The sequence below is a fragment of the Eleutherodactylus coqui genome, chromosome 11 (genome assembly GCF_035609145.1).
Source record: "Eleutherodactylus coqui strain aEleCoq1 chromosome 11, aEleCoq1.hap1, whole genome shotgun sequence".
Classification (NCBI taxonomy): domain Eukaryota; kingdom Metazoa; phylum Chordata; class Amphibia; order Anura; family Eleutherodactylidae; genus Eleutherodactylus; species Eleutherodactylus coqui.
In genome coordinates this window covers 28,088,062-28,108,882 of record NC_089847.1, presented here as the reverse complement: position 1 = coordinate 28,108,882, position 20,821 = coordinate 28,088,062, and the positions used below count along the sequence as shown (strand labels likewise).

Sequence of the window (20,821 nt, the reverse complement as noted above, 5' to 3'; positions counted from 1 at the left end):
ACCCAACTGAAGAGTAGAATGTGAGTGCCTTGGGACCGCTGGTATAACTAAAATAAGGAAATGTAAGTTCAGGTGGTATGGCTTAATCGAAAGCATACTCAAAGGAGACCCAAAGCAGATCAGGACCTGAATCCCCCTCAAATTATGGTGGATGACTACCTAGATGATCTACATGCATCATTGCAGAAGGAGGCCACTCTTAGTATGCTTTCCTTACTGTTTGTATATGAATTCTTGCTTGGCTTTCGATTTGCAGTCATTGTTACAAGGCTTGTATAAAGAGCCTAACAGAGGAGTTTAAAGGGGACTTGATGTCTTTCTGGAGGGGAAGGATATTAGAGGATATAAATCTTAGGTTAATTGTTAATCCGGGTATACAGGCAGGTAGGAACTATTAGGGGTTGATCCAGGAATTAGTCTGATTACCATTAGGGAGTCAGGAAGGAATTTTCCCCCAAAAGGGCTAATTGGCTCCTGCCTCTTGGGTTTTTTGCCTTCCTCTGGATCAACAACATAGGAGGATAAATAGGATAAACTAGATGGACATTGACTTCATTCGGCCTTACAAACTATGTTATTGACTTGCAGGAATGATGCCTTTCAATAGGTGGTGCTGCAGAGGTATTGTTGCATCTCCCTTATTTGCATATTACCCAGAGGAGCCTAAATGGCCTTATAGGTCTCCTCACTCACTCACCTTCTAGGTGCTCTCCCTAAGGAGAAAAGATAGCGTTTCTGACCTTCCTTACTTTAGTCATAGGAGCGATTCTACAGCATTTAAAGCGACAGGGTTCACAGATTTCTGCTTCTTACATACGGCTCTTCAATTTTGCAATTGTACTCTCTATCTCTTACAGGGGCCACAATACAGAATTCAAATTCATGTTCCACTGCCCCCAGGAGCCCATGTGCCATACCATCATGTAGCGCATCAATGTCTTCCAATTCAAGTATGCTATTCTTATTTCAATATAGGACACCAGTATGGAGTTAGAGCGCTGGATCCATCTTTTTGATTATACCCTGTATACACCACATAGATGCCTCACAAAGCATTAGGTTCTGCGTCGGCCTGATAGTCTGTCAATCATGCAGTTTGTAATCGCTTTGCACACACCAAATAAAAAGCGTCTAAAATCCATTTCGATGACCCCAAAACATCTTTGCGTACAGCAATTCTCTTTCCAGAGGAGCGTCCTGGCACCTCTCCAGAAGATGGATGTCAGAATATATTGTGATGCAGGGAGTGATTGAAATTGTGGAAGATTTTTCGTTTGCTATTTTCAGTATTGGCGTTTGGAGATATTTGACTCGGGGGATTTGCATAAAAGCGCACCTGTGTTCAGTATTCCTCTACACAGATCAATGCTCTCCAGCTCATCTTAATTCCTGTGCTTTCCCCACAGTGCACTAATAGGCAAAGGTTATCATCTTCTTCGACTGCAGTTTTGCCAATAAGATAAATGCGAGTCAAGGAGGATGTTAACTTTCCCATTGCCTACTGCTTCAGAACCTCTTCTAAGGCAGGGAAGGAATTAATGACGGATTGCCTGCATTAAAAAAAAGCACAAGTAGAAAGAAACAATATCACTCTTGTATATGGACTCTGTCTCATATTGAAACTCAGCCTTATTTTTGTCAGCTGCAATACCACACACAACCTATGGATAAGGGTGGCGCTGTGTCTGGAAATAAAAACTGAATTTTTCCAAGTCTCATAAAATAAATAAATCTTGTTATTTGCATAGCACCGACTTATTCCACGGGGCTTTCAAGTAATTTTTATTTATTACCCTCAAGGACCTCGGAAGGATGGACTGCTGAGTCGATCTTGAGCCAGCTACATGAACCAAGTGGGGATTGAACCCACAACCTTCAGGATTAAACCCAATACCCTCAAGGACCTCGGAAGAATGGACTGCTGAGTTGATCTTGAGCCAGCTACATGAACCATGCGGGGAGTGAATCCACAACCTTCAGGTCATGAGCAAGAGCCCTAGCACTCTGTGCCACACAAGGTTTATGAGTCCTTTAAGTTGTTTCCGTATCTTCCAGAACTTTCTAGGAAAGGTTGATGATAGTAATGCCAACTTCCATAAGTCTTTACACTTAGCTTTTCTGAACTTCTGACTGGCACCCTATGTTACACCCTTACTCCTGTAGCATTGTGGAGCAGGGTACTGGTTAGGTGAGTGAAAAAGGCTTTGGATGTAGGTCCGGCAAGGTACTGTTATGGTTTTGTCAATTCTGCACCTAATTTGGTGGCAAATTCTCATCCCATTGCTTTCGATGGGCCATAGTCTTCAGCGTTTTTTAGAGATGGAATCTACAGAAAAAAAAAAAAATTGGCGTTGGATTCTGCTGTGTGACCATACCCTTAGAAGGTCAAACATTGACTGATAGGTTAGCTACCTTTCAACAGGTGGCACCAGTGAGACAGTTTCCCTTTTTTTCAGTAAGTAGGACTAATTTCCTTACATATTTTTACCCAGGCAGCATTGCATAGCCTAAAAAACATTCTACGTCAACTTGGTGCTCTCCTCAAGAACAAACAGTTTTGCCAGGTATGACAATTCCATCATTAAGAGACTTTAAGAGGAAACTAATTATTAAAAAACACTAGAGATGAGCCAGCACCAACATACTCGGGTGCTCGTTACTCGAGTCGAACTTTTAGTGATGCTCGAGAGTTTGTTTCGAGTAACAAACCCCATTGAAGTCAATGGGCGACCCGAGCATTTTTGTATATGACTGATGCTCCGCTAAGGTTTTCATTTGTGAAAATCTTGGCAAATCACCAAAGTCATGTAAAAAACACAGAAATGGATAGGGCAGGCGAGGAGCAACATGCATGGCTGCATTTCGGGCTCCGAGGTCTCAATATTAAGCCAATAGTGCAAAAGTGAGACACCCCCCCCCCCCCGCACTGTCAGCATAATGATCGTTCTCCTCTGCCACAGCTGTAACAGCTGTGGCAGAGCAGAACGATGTTAGCCCATTGAATTCAATGGAGCCGTCAATACAGCCGGCTCCATTGAAAGCAATGGGCTGCCGGCGATCGCACAATGAATTTTCGGGAAGGGCTTAAATATATAAGCCCTTCCCTGCAATTCATCCAGAAATGTGTAAAAATAAAAAAATATATATATACTCACCTGGTCCTGGCAGACGGAGTTCAGCCACGGCCAGCTGACAGTTCTCCTGAACTGCTCTCTGTAGTATTCAGCAGCCCGGTGAGTGAGTGCTGCCACTGATTGGCTCAGCTCAGCTGTCATTCAGCTGAGAGCTGCCCCTGATTGGCCCTGCGCTGAGCCAATCAGAGGCAGCATTCACTCACCCATTCATGAATTCATGAATGGGTGTGAGTGAGAGCTGCCTCTGATTGGTCAGGCTGTGACCAATCAGAGGCAGCTCATTCAGCAGGCGGGGATTTTAAATCCCCAGCTGCTGAAAACTACAGAGAGCAGTTCAGGAGAACTGCCAGCTGGCCGCGGCTAAACTCCGTCTGGCGGGACTAGGTGAGTATATATATATTTTTTATTTTTACATTTCTGGATGAATTGCAGGGAAGGGCTTATATATTTAAGCCCTTCCCGAAAATTCATTGTGCGATCGCCGGCAGCTCATTGCTTTCAATGGAGCCGGCTGTATTGCCGGCTCCATTGAAATCAATGGGCTAACATCTTTCTGCCGGGACAAGGTGTGTATATTTTATTTTTTACTTTTTACACATTTCTGGATGATTTTCAGGTAAGGGCTTATATTTTTAAGCCCTTCCCGAAAATTCATCCCGCGCTAGCCGGCAGCCCATTGCTTTCAATGGAGCCGGCTGTATTGCCGGCTCCATTGAATTCAATGGTCAGTGCTCGTTTAATCGAGACGAGCACCGCGTGGTGCTCGTCTCGAGTAACGAGCCAATCGAGCACCCTAATACTCGAACGAGCATCAAGCTCGGACGAGTATGCTCGCTCATCTCTAAAAAACACCTCTACGGCATATTCCTTGATATGCCAACAAGCCAGGGAATTCTTAAGACCTGTGATCACCAATTTAGGTCTCTCGAATTGTGGATAAACTATTTTTCTCAACACTGGGTATCCATTGGTTGGAAATCAATACTTAACATAATGTTGTACCGTAAAAACTACCAAGCTAATATTTTAGCCCAGAAGGAAACCAAATACGATTACCCTCTCTAGTGACCAATAAGGTTATTCCTTTTTGGACTATAATGTCCTTCTTCTGTAAGGGGTAGTCCACACCTTTGCTAAAAGTTTCCATTTTCCTGCTCTCCTATTACTCAGTGGCCAAGTGGATCCATCTTATGATAAAACCAAAATCGCTCAGTTGGGTTGCGATCCAGCCTTCCGGCAATTTAGTGCCTGCAGTGCTATTATGTCCTGTATTTTAGCTGAATTCAGCAATGGAGGCTCTGAACGGAACCTACAATGCCGTTTTGAACAAGCTCTAATCCATTTACTGTACTTTACCTTTAAATCTAGGTAGATCCCTCTCTTTTGTTCTACACTAACCACAACACCTCAATTCTACTTGGGACCTCCAGTTTAACACCTGAAAATTTTATGCATAAGGTTTTTCCTCAGTATTTTGAGTTTCTACTATGTTATACGAAGTTCATGTTAGGCTAAGGAGGTATTAACATGGCCACATTTGCATATTTAAGCATGCCTTGTACCCCATTGGTGGTCATAATACGATCACATCTGCTCAATGAAGTCAACAGAGGTCAAAAATATGGGTCAACTGCTGGTTACATTTGTATTTTGTCCATATATGATCTGTATTTGTATACACTGAATGTCATTGGTTGAGTTCAAGGTCATTTATGCAAATTCTTTTGAATGATATCAGAATTATCTGTAGATTTCTCCTATCTGTCTTAAGAGGATGTTGATGAATTCAATACTGCCATGTAAATGCACATCTTTCAGGTGTCTCTTCAAACAAAAAGGTGACAACAGAGACAGCTCATTAGAAACGCGTTGATTTTCAGTCTTTACAAGTGTGTCAAACTCTCATTTACATTTTGGAATGATAAATGGCTTTAACAAGTTCATGGAAAAAGTAGCTTCTTCAGAAACGATACTTCTAGACCTGATTTTAGGACAGAATCATTGAAAATGTAGCATTATATGAAATGCATTATTTTTAGAGTTATCACCAGTAATTTTATAATCTAGAAATGCAGTCTACAATGAAACCTCTAGAAGACAATTCCCCACCTTGTAGAGTATGACTAGAAGAGACTTGGAGAAATTTTGATGGCTGATAGCCCTGCCCATATATCGCTGTTATAGGTAAGCAGAACAATTGGATGGAGTGTCTAATGGACAGTGTTAAGCTTGCCAAAGCAGTAGAAACCTGTTTCGGGTTGGATTTGCTAAAAATTCGGTTTGGCATAAACCAAACTGAGCTTTTAGAAAAGTTCTACTCAAAGCAGGGTTCTACTTGTTCGGTTCACTTAACAACTAGTCCTGAACACTGGTATATAACACTGTCTAACAGCCATAAAGACCCTGTAGTTTTAGGGGCTTGGGTGAACTTCCGATTTAGTTTGAACTAATTCGGGCCAAACCAAACTTTCTGCAAAAGTTCGGCAAACCAGTCAATCCAAACTTTTCAAAAGTTCACTCATCACTAATGAAGAAAAAACAACAGTATCCTCAATTGGCTCATCGCTCATCTCAGATATGTGTTAGTGGTGGAATTTCAATGCAAAATTCCCCCTCCAACCCCATAGTTAAGTATGCAGATCAACATTGGATGCAGACAAGAATAAGGAACCCTAAAAATTTTCATAATTGAGCTTTCATGTTGGCTCACACCATAAAAACCCTTTCCTCGACCCAAACATAGAAGGTGCTGGTGTAAGATCCTCTTTTCTTTTCCATCCTTTGTACTAAGAAGGTTGTCTTTTAATAATGCTCCTACACCGGTGGATACACCCCCTTACAATTATGTTTTTTTCTTATGGTTTTAGAGATGTATACATAGAAATGGTCTATAGAGATGTATACATAGTACTGTATTATTTGGTTGGCCACAGCTAACTCTGTCTGGCACAGTACACGTAGTTTTCGGCTGACATCCTAGTTTCCTGGCACTCTGTATCAGGGATACTCCTTTTTAACCCATATATAACACAGGTAGAATTACATTAACAGAATTACTAGATTCCCTTTGAAGTTTACTTTTCAGTTCTATCAAATTTCATCTCTTTCATCTTGGTAAAAATTGCAGTTTGCAAAGAACACCTTGCTATCAAAAATGATATTTAGGGAAAGAAATAGTTGATGTATTAGGTCATTCCTGATGAAACGTTAGATAAGTTATGAAAAATGGGATGAGGCCAATATTATGCCTTGATATCCACCATAAGAAAGAGTTTGGTACAGAGAAATCTACAGCAAATCTGGTCATCCAGAGAAAAAGACTTAATCATTAATGAATTTCTCTGTTAAGAGCCTATATGGGAAATTTTTCGACCAGCTGATCTAATTATGATGTCTATAGAGAGACCTATGCACTTTTTTAGAACTGTGTGTAGGTCAATTCACAGCAGTAATCTAACTTCCATTGTCGCCATCTATGGACAAATGTCTATAATCCAACCTCCTCTATATTATTCTGGTAACATCAATAGGGTAGAGAAGACCTTAGACCATTGAGGTTGGTTTGTAGATGCCAAAACTCAAGAAGATGTTGGATCACTGATACAGGTAAGTCTACATAAGCTCTCTTAGAGTAAGGGCTCACTCACGTGGGCGCATGTGTACCACATATTACCTGCGTATTTTTCACGCAGTGCTAAAAGCCCATTGATTGACATTGACTCATAGGGAACCTGCATTCCAATAGGAGGCGCTGCAGAGACATTGTACAATCTCCCATAAGAATAAGTAGTCAATGCACTAGTGAATAGACAATATGGATAGGAAGCATCAAACAGGTCTAGTATGGAGACCATATAGACGAAATTGAAAATAAGGATTTGCATGTACTAATAACTAGTTTCATCTTAAGGAGAATGGTGATGTCTTTAAGTAAACGATGATGTTTTACCATTCAGCTGTTGGTCACCCTATGGATCAACTCTTGCCATTTTTGTCTATTAGGTACAGCTTCTTTAACCCCTTTAGTGGCAGGTTAATTACTATCATGTCAGCGCAGCAAGCCCTGGAGATTTTCCAGAGGTAATTCGAAGTGGCAAACCTGTGCAGTGGCACAATAACTGTGTGTCCTGGCCAGCATTTCAGCACTAGAGCTGTCCACGGAAATCTCCTGGGGTTTAACTGCATGGCCAATACAGCAAGCCCTGGAGATTTTCCAGGCGTGCCACTAAAGGGGTTAACTGGCAAATAGTCATGCTGGTGTTAGCCATGATTGTGTCTAACCAGTGAGCTCTTACCTGAGTACATACCTGTCCTTAAATGTCTTATGCCAAGGTTAAAGCTTATTTCCTATCCACAGGACATAGGTCTTCAGTGCCTGACTAGTCGGATTCCCATCAACAACCAGAATGGGTGTCCCTTGTCCACCCTTATGATTTGAGCAACAGTGGAGCAATCACACTACTGCTCCTTTAATCTCTCGACTGCCAAAGAAAAGTTTTGTATTCTCTGACAGTCCCATAGAAATGTCTGTTCTGGCTGTGGTCATGTGCGACCGATGCCCCATTCAGCTGATGAGACAATGAACACCCGTTTTCCTAATCACTGTGGGCCCAATGGCCGAACCCCTACTAATCAGATAGTCATCCCTATCCAGTGGGTAGGGGATAAGATTTAAATTTGGCACTACCTCTTTAAAGAGAATAACTGTAACTAAATGGCATCCTTATGTTCTTATTGACTCAACTAAGGATCAGTCTATTTGTAAAGCCTTCTTATAGGAATGTATCTAAATATCAATTACATTGGGCACGCTACCTCCGACTCATGAAAGGCTCTAGTGCTCAGTAAATAAGCCATATCTTCACAGCGGTCTAATCTCAAGTGACACCCTTGCCCTTTTGTTCGGTGTTGCTCGCTGGTTTTTAAAGCACATGGAAATGGTGGGTATTATTTCGGAATAAGTGATGTTAAATGGACAGTCTTATGCACCGAACAGCAACTGAATCTGGCATTGTACTTGCATGATAAAAAGATTACCGGGCCTGAAAAGCAGAGGACCGAAAATCTCACAGCTTCTCAGACTTGCAACTGAAAGACTCATTGTAATGTCACCGCAAATCCGGCGCTCCTCACACACTCGACAACTAGAGCAACGCACAATAGAATTTCTGTGTTAAACAAAACTGTCCTTGTCCATCAAAGCTTATCTACTTCATTTACAAATATCCGTCATTGTCCACATATAATTCCTTAATAAAAAGCTGAACTTCATAGATATCTGCTGTTACTTGTTCTATGGAAGAATGGACAATTCTGGATAAGTCAGGTCAACATATGCCTGACCTCCGCATGAGATCTCCAGTCTAACCCTGTCCTTATCCCTATGTATTATGTTGCACTTCTATATATTTTGTTAAGGCACATGTAATCGTAAGATTTAGGTAAATCTGAGGTCTTTTTTTATCAAGATGCATTTAATAAATAACTGACCTAATATATATATATATATATATATATATATATATATTTATATTTATTTATTTATTTATTTATATATATATACACATGTATATATATAAACATATACATATCTCGGATACTCGGATATTCCTTCTTCCTTCCATCTGTCTTATTTCCCACTTTCTATTTTTCTATCTATCTTCGATCTATCTATTTATCTACAACATATCTATATATTTCATATCTATCTACATCATATCTATCTATCTAATAAATATCTATCTATCTAATAAATATCTATCTATCTACGTCATATATATATCTATTTCATATCTATCTATCTACGTGACGAGCTTCAGAAGACTTGCAACATTTATAGGGGGCCTTTAGGCCCCCCAGCCTTAGGGGCCTGGTCACAATTGAGACCCATGTGCACCATATAGTTACCCCACTCACTCTATCTATCTATCTATCTATCTATTTATCTATCTATCTTACTATGTCATATCTATCTATCTATCTATCTCATATCTTTCTATCTATTTATCTATCTATGTCATATCTATCTATCTATCTATCTATCTATCTATCTATCTATGTCACATCTATCTTTCTTTCTATTTATCTATCTATCTCATATCTATCTATGTCATATATATCTATCTATCTAATATCTATTTATCTATCTCATATCTTTCTATCTATCTATCTATCTCATATCTTTCTATCTATCTATCAATCTATGTCATATCTATCTATTTATCTATCTACGTCATATCTATCTATCTATCTATCTTACGCTATATCTATCTATGTATTTCATATCCATCTATCCATGTCATATCTATCTATCTATCTATCTATCTATCTATCTATCTATCTATCTATCTATCTTATATCTATCTATCTATCTCATATCTATCTATCTATCTATCTATCTATCTATCTATCTATCTCATATCTATCTATCTATCTCATATCTATCTATCTATCTCATATCTATTTATCTCCTATCTATCTATCTATCTATCTATCTATCTATCTATCTATCTATCTATCTATCTATCTATCTACGTTATGTCTATCTGTCTTCAACCTATGTATGTATTTCATATCTATCTGTCTATCTACGTCATATCTATCTATCTATCTATCTATCTATCTATCTATCTATCTATCTATCCATCTTTCTGCTTGTCTATCCATTTGTCTATGTATTTAACATCTAATCTTTTTTCCTTTCTTTGTTTTCTTCTTTCTCTCCCCTCTAAAAATATCTGCACTCTTTGTAAAGGTTAAACAAAGTCCTTTATCTTTCCCATTATTCCTTCCCTCCTATATACCTCTGTACGTACCAATACGGACATGCACTTCTTTGGTTACATTCAGATCCTCTGTGCTGCTTTTACTATCCTAACATCCCCCTTCTTTTCCCCGTTTGCCTCAGTCTTAGCTTATCTCCCCAAGACTGACGAAGAACACAACATACAAATACCTCTGCAATTTCACTGTATTCTTGAAGACATGAACAAATCTGCAGCCAAGTTCTGATAAAACGTGATGTATTATTGTGTGTAACAGAGCCGCTGCCTGTAATCTTCAGTGTGAACAACCAGCCCCAGATCTGTCAGGAATCTCCGAATGTGAAGAGTCTGCTGTAGAGCAGTTATCTCAATGACTCCATTACAGGAGCTTAAGATTCATTACCTGTCATTTACTAAATGATCATCCTGCAAGACAAATGTCTCTCTTACAGTAACAACAATAATAATTTGTATCTCGCATTTAGACTCTTTATTCGATGCCAGTCAGCAGCATTCTGCATTATACGCGCTGCCAACATGTAATTTCTACAAACATAATCCTGTCTTTACGAACACAATGTAGCAGACGCGACGCTGCCGACTATTAGCGTCGGCAAATACTATCATAGTCAACCCCGAACCTGGAAATATCACCTGCAAGGGATTGTTTACTAAGACGTGATTATATTTGAAGACACCTTGTGGCTACGGATGTCCTTGCTCATTAGCAGGAAATGAAAGTGTCTCCCTCGGATGAAGCCATCAAATCCTAATGTGATTGCAAGGTTCAGCAAACTGAATTCAGACTTAGTCATCACTTATGGAGGTGGAGGATGTGTGAAAAAATATTAACGGCGTATATGAGTCTTAAGGTATTGAATACATGCCTTGCAAATATAGTAGCAGTTATGGGCTATTTACAAGGAGATGGCAAAGAGGAGGATTATAGGAGTCCTGGGCCCCACTACATAATCAGGGATAGGGTCATCCTTCTAAAAAAATGACCTTCATGGTAATTGTGTTTTGTTATGTGGCAGAGAGTCCTGGTACCAACTTCAGCTGTAGTACACGATGGCGCATTATGACTCCGCCCAGTGTCTACTGAGGGTAGTACTGTGAACTTTAGAAAAAAGTTTGGTTTGGTCGGTTCAGCGAGTTTTAGCAAAAAGTTTGGTTTGGTCCAAATTAGTTCAAACAAAACCGCAACTAAAACTGGTGTATAACTGTCTAAGAGCAATAAAAACCCTGCATAGTAGAAGAAAGACGGAAAGGAAGATGAAGAAAAGGAAAAGGAAGTGAAAAGGAAGAGGAAGAAGACAAAGAGGGAAAAGGAAGACAAAAATAAAGAAGAATAGGAAGAGGAAGAAGGAAAAATTGTAAAAAGAGGAAGAAGGGGGAGGAGAAGAAAAGGAAGGAGTTTTCTAGCTCTTCCTCCTCTTCTTCTTCCAAGACAAACTGCTCTAGGCTTGGGTCCTGGCAAACCATGCTTTTAGTAAAGGTCAATCCAAAACAGTGATCTACTGTTTTGGTTCATTCAACATTAATTGAGGGTATTGCAGTTAATTGTATCTTATCCCAAGAACAGGCTTCGCTAATGACCACTGAACCAGAGTGTTGAGTGAATTGAACCAGTAGAACCCTATTCCGGGTGGAGCTTTGCTTAGAATTAAGTTTGGAATAAGCTTGATCCTAAGTCGTTTCCCCTCTGCCAAACCGGAAGTTCATAAAAACCCCTAAAACTAGTATTGAACATTGCCTAAGAGTGCGGTTATGGTGGTCAATGAATGTGGCTCAGTGGTTAGCACAGTTGCCTTGCAGCACTGGAGTTCAAATTTGACCGAGGAAAAAAATCTCCATGGACTTTGTAAAACTCCATGCAGCTGTTGTCCTTGGTCGGTATGTAACCAAGCATTGAAAGGCAACAGTGCTGACCACCACTTCCTTGCTCTTAGGCAGTGTTGCATATAAGTGTTAGGGCTTTTTATGAACTTTGGGCTTCGTTCAAACTAATTTGGACCGAACCAAACTTTTTTAAAACTGAACCGAAGTTTTCCAAAATTTGCTCATCAATACTGACCAACATTGAGCATTTCGGTCAGCGCTCGTTCCCATAGTGCACATGGGCAGATCATCTGCTCTACGTACAGCTGTCATGGCTACCCATCTCTTCTTCTACACAGGGAAAGGTGCAGCTGACCAACTCGTTCAACGGCTCCATTACAGAGCCTGATTGTCAGGTGAGCGAAGGTTTGGAGCAATGCTCGGGCCCGATAATCAATTGTTCCTAAACAACCAGATACTGAGTCATTACGCGCCATATAACACCAAGTCATTTCTATCCAGAATATCTTCTACGTTGGCACCCATTAAAGTCATTTTACCGCATACATTAATGTAGCTGAGCCAATGTAGTCAATAAGCACATTACCCATGCGTTAAAATTCACTGCACCTAAACATACACCATTTCGGATAAAGAGTTAAATGGCGTATTCAGCTCTGCTACATCTGTATGCAGCGCATATCCATTTTGCAAGGGGCGATGTTGAATAATTAGTGCTATGTAGGGCATGTACATCTGCTTTTACGATGATAAATGCCCTTTTGTCCTTCTGCCTATTTCTCCTCTCTTCTTAGGCAGCATCAGTGATCAGCAACATTTCTCATCTGTTCAGTGCGCGGCGGGAGGAGACAAGGTCAATTCGCCGCCGTAAGAGCGGTCCTAATCCCTGTGTGAACGGTGCTTAACATCTCATTCATAGAAGAGTTAATGTGGCTGCTGCCATGAAGAGGTCAGCGGCTGCAAATGGAGAAGCTGAAATTACAGGTGTCTACAAAGCGAACCGCACACCTGCTCCGCGCGCAGACAAGGCCGCGCATCATATACACCGCGATCATCGGCACTCGCAAGGGGATGACTGCGAAGATTGCAGCTAATGCTACCTTATTAAAGCAAAGCTCCATTTGCGTTAAATTGAAATATCCACAGACTGCGTGTTCTTAAATGGGAATGGAAATGTGAAGGATTTGTGCCAAGGGTTGTTGAAGGGAAACATAGCGCCGGGGATATCAGAGGCAAGGTGTAAGGAATGGAAAGAATTATTCGCTTTCTACCTCGGCATATTTATCTTTATGGCTGTAAGATTCCCGGTAATGAGGTCGTGGTGAGGTGTGTGATGTCCTATATAAAAAGGTGGGCAAAAATATGGAAACACTGTATGAAATGCATTGGATTTTAATCATTAGCACTGAGCTGCCCTTTGGACCCCTGCTTGGCTGAGAGCTTTCTCGTTAAATTTATGTTTACTTCACCTCTTGCCCTGCTCTGGGTGGTTTTGGGAGCCAGCTGGTAACAGGAGTTGAGTGGCTCAAACCCCTGACCAATGGAACCTTGCTATTCGGCCAGATGTTCACTTCTGCCAGTAACATCTGGGTCATCTGTGTCAACATCTACATGTCTTATTGAAATGTGATTCATAATCCCATGTAACTTAAGGCATGCATTTCATAAGGTGTTTCCATATTTTTGCCCACCCCCTGCAGTTGCATCCCCATGCAAGCCCGTCAGCAGGGGCATTTTTCCATACACGGACCCCCTTGAAAACATCCAATTCGGCTCCCCAGGATGGTGCCAGGATTTATAACCCAACACAGAAGAAACTAGTGTTTATTTCCCTCCACACTCTGTCTGCGAGGGTCCTGCACATCTTCTCACTATTTAACCCTTCACAATCCAATTTGTATTCTGGTTTTCCTAGGGGGCTTACTCTTTTTCTGCTGTTATACAACGGCGCCATATGCTGGCTAAAGCCAGTACTGCATGAGATGACACGTTGGGTAGGCTCCGACAACAGAGAGGCTGGCAATATACAGGAAGAGAAGCCTGACGGGCGTCTTCCAACATCGGAGCTGTACAGCCTTAAATCATAATGTCTTCAGACGTCAGACAGTGGATCGGAAAGGGTTAATTCCAAAGTATATGGGACCAACCAGAACTGGGCGTAGATGTATGGGCTACCGCTACAGTATCTATGCCATGGATTCTCGGTCTAGATAAAGCTCTGATGGCTAATTTGCAGTCTAAAAGGATATCATATTATGCCCCATTCACATTAGCGCTTCGGGTAATTTCTGCTGTTTGTCACCTTTGTCAACAATACCGACCAAGGAAAAAGTGGGCAGAGGTGGTGGTTCAGGTGTATGGTCATGGCTTATCGCAACATATGTATTTATCTCAATTTTTCCAGTAGTAATAAAGCCCCCTTTAGTGACCCAAATAATAAAATGGCCCCATATAGTGGTCCCTGTAGTAACAGGGTCCATTTTAGTGGCTCCAATCGTAATAGTGCTCCTTTCAGTTGCCCCAGCAGCAGTAGGGTCCACTATAGTGGCCCCGGTAATATTAGAGCCCTCTTTAGTGGCTCCAACAGTAACAGTGACACCCTTTAGTGCCCCAGCATAAATAGAAGACCCCTTTAATGGCCCCAGCAATAATAGTGGCTCTATGTTCCCTCCTGATCCCAAAACCTCCATCCAGGCAGCAGCCACTATAACTCACTCTGTGGTTCCCGTTGGCACGCTGTTGCAGTGCTCAGTAATATTCATCACTCCTTCCCCCCAGCGGCGGCGCTGCATGCAGTAAGTGCAGGAACGCAGAAGCCAGGGGGAGGACTTTTCTGAGCTTTGCAGCAGCATCCCAGTAGGAACTTCAGAGTAAGTTTTGGTGCTGCTCTGGTTGTTGCCTGAGTAGAGGTTTTCACAACAGGTAATTACTTTCTATCAGCCATTAATATGGCTGGTCAAAAATAAATATGAATACCAAATCCTGCCTCTACAGTACATTAATGAGCAGGCCAGCGGTTTACTGGCCGGGTAGCAGCTCTAGTTCTATCCTTGGAGCTGAAAAATTGGAACCGGAAAATCCGGCACATGGGGGGGGCCAAATGGTGCCGAACGGTCGCCACTGACTATAACGGAGTCTGTCTGGCTTTCTGCATGGGAAATCTGCTTTGTTAACAGTACCAGCAATGTGGAGTAGAGTATCGAAATCACAAGTAAATAAGTGTCGCCCATTGCACAAATTTTTAGCACAAATGCTTGCATAAATAAACTTACACCCATGTGACACCGGCTTACGGCCTTCAGCATTCTAGTCGTTTTTTCATACGTGTGTAGTCCATGAAATGAAAACGACACACAGACAGCACTCTAAGGGAGCCTTCACACTGACGATAATGTCGCACTCTTTTCGTGCAATGCAAGAGTGAGTGAAAACGCAGAACTATGAAACCAATCATTTCAATGGTTTCCTTCACATTTGCGATGTTTTCACTCATGCAATGTTTGCGAGAACAAAATCACAGCATGTTCTAACTTTCAGCGTTTTGCGTTTTTTTATCTTCCAAGTTTCCCTATGGAGCCCCCTTTTTGCGTTTTTCGTGCGATGCGTTCTTAACAATAGAAACTGCTATTGATTTTCAATTTAAAAAATGTGCAAAATCGCATGAAAAAACGTACAAGAAAATTGCAAGTCGCAGTGATGTTTTTGCAAAAAAAATGCAGTGATAACGCTCAATAATCGTGGGAAAAAAGTTGCGATTTTCTCGCGGTGATATCGCGATCGCCAGTGTGAAGGAGACCTAACAGACTTGTTTTTTTTTAACACAAGTCTAGAGGGAAAATCCACATGCATAAAAAACAATCTTTAACCCTTTGCAATCCAATTTTGGATTCAGGGTTTCCTAGGGCTCTTTCTTTTTTTGCCATGATAAAATGGCGCCATCTGCTGGCTAGAGCCAGTACTTCGGTATGGGACATGCTGGAGAGGCCCCCGACAACAGAGCGGCCAGTAATCTACAGTAAGAATACCCTGCCGGTTGTCTTCCGACATCAGAGCTGTACAGCCTTCAATCAGAATGTCTTTAGACGTCAGACAGTGGATTGGAAAGGGTTTAATAGTTCCAACTTATACCATAAAATGCACTCTTATCCGGTCACTAAACTATATAGTCTGTATCGCCAGCATACAAAAGGTTAACTTCACAGGATGCCGATTACCAGGATTTGCAGAGACAGCATGTACATAATGCCCAGTTTGCATTTCCACCAACGCCAACTATAAAAAAAAAACCCTATAGAACAAACTATATAGAGGAGAACTCAACAGCAAGATGGTGTAGAAGTATCCGACCTGTATAATTACCGACGAAGGGGGGGGGGGGGGGAGGGGGTTGAACCGCTACTTTGTGAACCGCTACAATTAATACAAGTAATTGTGATGAGGTCATCTTGTTTATTCCCGGATATGTCTTGGGATCCGTCTTGGCCGCATTACACTCGTCTTCCAGTAATAGAAGATATCTCGTTATCACATAGGATATATAATAATTCTATTAACCTTTATTACATGCTGTAGGCTGGGGGGCATCTCAATACACAGTATCCGAAGAGATAGGAAGCAAATTGCGTGCAAATTAAACTAAATCCCATAGCCGAGATCACTCTCTGCGGAGGATAGGATCACTGCGGCCTCGTAAAGACCTTAATACAAATCCCAATGTGCGGCTTCCTGGTGGATAATAGATGATACCTATCTATCCATCACGAGGGAGAAGGAGAGGACATTTACTGTAAAGGACCACTTATGCCCATATTAATACCAATTCAGGCAGCAAACTTCCAGTAAACTTCTATTAAATTATGCACCTCGGGCCGAAATCAATGAAATGGATTTCTCCTCCTGGTTGTGCTATTTGATTACATAAAGCACCTACGAAAAACTTTGCTTCCGTCAATCACTTGTAAATTATATTCTGCAGAGGAAACTTTTCACGGGAAGCTGAAACCGTGTTCGGATCACGCCAGTCAAGGTAGGAGGATGGTGCAATTAGTAATTTATTAACCATCGAGGTTACCAATGTAGCAAGGCTGAGTTTGTTATGTAAAATGATTCTACTTGAACGGAAATTACATTTTAGAGTAGAATAGGCTTATTGGCTGATGTCAAGGCTTATTGGTTAAGTTGGGTCGGGTTGACGTCACAGCATCAGCCCTAATCCACGTGATCTACACACTGGCGTATGCTCAGCGTGATTTTGGAGCTGGACGTAGACATGAGCACTGGATAGATTAGTTGGCTGGGAGGCGTGTCATAACTGACCAATCAGCGCCTTCTATATGCATTTATTTAGTTGCCTCCTCATGGAGGACGACGGTTATACTTCGAGTCTGTAGGTGTTTTTGGTCAAGTTGGTGGCTCCTGTCCTGCTCCAATGTCAGACAAGTCCATTTCTTGTAGGGATATTTTGTGGAATTGTGACATCTATCTCCTGACTATATTGGTATTGTATTTGCCTCTATATTGTATTCTTTGGTATTTGTTGTAGCAAGCATTATCTGTACTTTCCAACCAGGGAGAGTCAGGGCTGTGTCAGGTTCCTGCCGGGGGTTGCCCTTATCAGGGCGAGTGCTTCACTTTTCGGTAAGGTTTCATCATGTTAGTAGCTAGGGTCAGATTTCCTGTTCCCCCACTGTTTGGTTTTGTTATTCATATTTTGTGTTCTCCATGTTAGTATACTGTGTGCATATCTGTCCTCTTATTACATCTAAATAACGTCTGATCCGTACAAGATGTTTGGGCCCAGTTTGGACATAACATCTGCATTAAGACCCATGGAGTCCATTCATGGCATTATCTGCAAGAATGTTTGGATATGCTCTTTTCCTCAAAAGTGAAAAAATACAGGGGGTAGACAAAAATATGGAAACAGCATACGAAATACATGAGATTTTAATCATTAGCTGCTCTTTTGACCCCTGCTTGGCTGAGAGCTTTCCCGCCACATTTGTGTTTACTTCACCTCTTGCCCTGCTCTGGGCGGTTTTGATAGCCAGCAGGTAACATCAGCTGAGTGGCTCAGACCCTTGACCAATGGAACCTTGTTGCTGTTGCAGGTGTTCACATCAACCCAGCAGCCTCTGTGCCATATTAACGCCACTTAAGTTATATGGGACTATAAATCATATTTCAATAAACCATGCAGAGACCAATTTTAAGGCATGCATTTTGTACGGTGCTTCCATATTTTTGTCCACCCCCTGTATAGTGCATTGGTAGTCCCAACGCTATCAATGCCCTTATGTTTGATCAGGTAGCCTAGATATCAGTACCAATATTGGCTGCCTGAAAACAACAACCAGGACCGGCAGAATGGAAAGACCATGAAGAAGATCATCTACAGGCAATATACCCCTGTCACCCTCTAGTCCTAGGACAGAATTTTTTCTTAAAACCAGAGGGTGGCTTTAACAGTGTCAGCTCATCACAATAAACAATGCCAGCTATAAAAAGCCACCATAAACAGTGCCAGTCCTAAAGTACCTGTATAAACAATTCTAGTCGTAAAGTGCCGGTATAAATAACGCTGATCATAAAGTGCCCGTATAAACAGTTCCAGTCATAAAATGTCTGTAAAGAAAGTGCCAGAGTTCTGGCCATAAATAGAATCAGCTAAAACAGTCCAGTTAAGTAGTTCCAACCAAACAGTTCTAGTGTGCCGCCATTAGCAATGCCTCAGTACAGTGTGCCGCCATTAACAGTACTAGCCAATCAGTCCATCCCCATGGGCATATTTTCTGTCTGTGTGTTGTCCATATATACCCAGTGAAATTTGTCAAATTTTCAAGGGACCAAAATTGCATATGCTCTTGTGACTGAGCCAGAAAGGTGGCCATACACGTTGGATATGATGGTTGAACAACTATTGAACAAACAGTTGTTTGGGGGAACATTCATTTCGTAGATGCAACAATACACATTATAGTCCATGTTGGCCATATATGTTTAGTGACACCGACTGAAGGATGGAAAACAATCTTCCTGGGAGTGTCCTTTCCAAGGAAGAACGATTGTGTATTGGATGAAAATTTGAAATGCAGTCAACATCTTTGAAGATGATGATGGTCTATTATCGGTTGGCTTAAAGGATCATGAACGCTTTCCAATCCGCTGCCTGACATATTCCCACATTCTCATTGAAGCTTGTACAGTTCCAATGTCAGAAGACGTCCGACAGGGTATTCTTACCATCTATTGTCAGCCACTCCGCTGTCGGAGCCTCTCTGGCGCACACACTGGCTTTGGCCAGCAGATGGCACCGTTGTATAACAGCAAAAAGAGAAAGCCTTTTAGGAAACCCTGAATCCAAAATTAGATTGAAAAGGGTTAATTGTTGCAGTTTACCCAATGAACAATTATTTTGGTTGAAATCATCCATGTTCATCAACTTGATGTTTTTCTGTTCTTCGTACTATTATTTTTTAAACTAGTTTACCAATAAAACATGAAGTTTTAATTTTCCTTTTGGGGCTGGAGTCTACCATTGTTACGGCATAATGTATGTTGGCATCTTTATCCCTTTTCTCGGGAGTCTTTGGCAATCAACAAGGGTTGCAAGGTATGCCCCAAAAATGTGCTGAAAGGTTAGTCAGTTCCTGACTGTGCTTGTGTGATATACTGTAGGGAAAAGAGATTGTCAGAGCCATTAATGTGAATGTGTACAGCGCTGCGGAATGTGACAGCACCATATAAATAATGGAAAATATATCTTTTAAGACCTGTGCAAAGTGAGAGAACAACCAGAAGAAGTAAGACAGAAACAGAAGAAGGGATCTTTCTATGACATCCTGTTTTGGTCCCCGCGAGTCTTGTCATTTAACCTGCTAACCTATAGAAAGCGGATGACATTTACCAGTCTGCTATTTAGGTTTCAGTCTCATAAACCTAACTCCGACAAGAAACTGTAACAAAAAATTCTGAACTCTATAAAAAGAGAATGTATTCTCTTTTTATATGAAAGATAACTTTAAAAAGGTTCTTCCAAAAACCTGATACATTAAGATGTGATTTAGTGATTAGAATAAGTCATAACAAATCCTTGAATATTGGCAAATGGATCACAAGGATTTCCCAATTTCTGGTAATATAGAGTACTGGCAACGTCAAATTTAGGAAAGTAATTTTCAAACACCCTATTAGGGAAGTCAGAGTGAAGTGGGGGTTCCAATGTTTAGAATCAGAGATGAACAAACCTTTCAAAAATTTGGTTCACCAAATTTCGTTAAAAAGTTCGGTTTGGCTAGAACTAATTTGGACGAAAACAAAATTCAAAGAAACCCCTAAAACAAGCAGAGAACACAGTCTAAGAGACCTGAAATGGTAGTAATAGTGGTTTGTGGCTTACTGGTTATCACTTCCACCTTGCAGTGCTGGGGTCCTAGGTTCAAATCTCACTAAGGACTATTGCATAGACTTTGTAAAACTCCATGCCGATGTTGTTCTCTGTCAGATTTGAACCTAGAACTCCAGCACTGCAAGGCAACAGTGCTAGCCACCATGCTTCTTTTTTCTTCTCTGATTTGTATGCGAATTGTGTAATGCTTAATTTCCCCTGTGGTGGCGCTGTAGGGTAATGCGACTTACTTAGCGCACTTCTGGAAAGGCCAGTAGCAGAACACACTGTTGGAGATACTTTTTTTTGCAAAAAGCAAAACTGTAGGTCATAAGTAGAGATGAGCGAGCATACTCGCTAAGGACAATTACTCGAGCAACCATTGTCCTTTAGCGAGTACCTGCCCGCTCGGAAGAAAAGATTTGGATGCCGGCAGGGGGCGGGGAGAGCAGGGGGGAACGGAGGGGAGATCTCTCTCTCCCTCTACCCCCCCCCCCCCCCCGCACCCCCTGCTCACTCCCTCAACTCACCGCTCACCCGCGCCGGCGCCCGAATCTTTTCTTCCGAGTGGGCAGGTACTCGCTAAGGACAATACTCGCTCGAGTAATTGTCCTTAGCGATTATGCTCACTCATCTCTAGTCATAAGATATTAATAAGAGGACTACGGCATCTCATTCCCATTGGCTATATGTAA

The 20,821-nt window shown here is 41.4% G+C and overlaps 1 protein-coding gene across 2 annotated transcripts in view; it reads right to left on the bottom strand.

Annotated features, from left to right (window-relative positions):
* CDH11 (cadherin 11) overlaps window positions 1-20,821 on the bottom strand; it is a 133,921-nt gene that overhangs the window by 61,630 nt on the left and 51,470 nt on the right. The window contains exon 1 of one of the 2 annotated variants that reach the window (XM_066583285.1): window positions 1,794-1,814. The exons of the other annotated variant lie outside the window; for it this stretch is intronic. The gene's annotated coding sequence lies outside the window, so the exon portion shown is untranslated. Of the gene's footprint in view, window positions 1-1,793; window positions 1,815-20,821 lie in introns of those variants that run through there. 2 annotated transcript variants of the gene reach the window in all.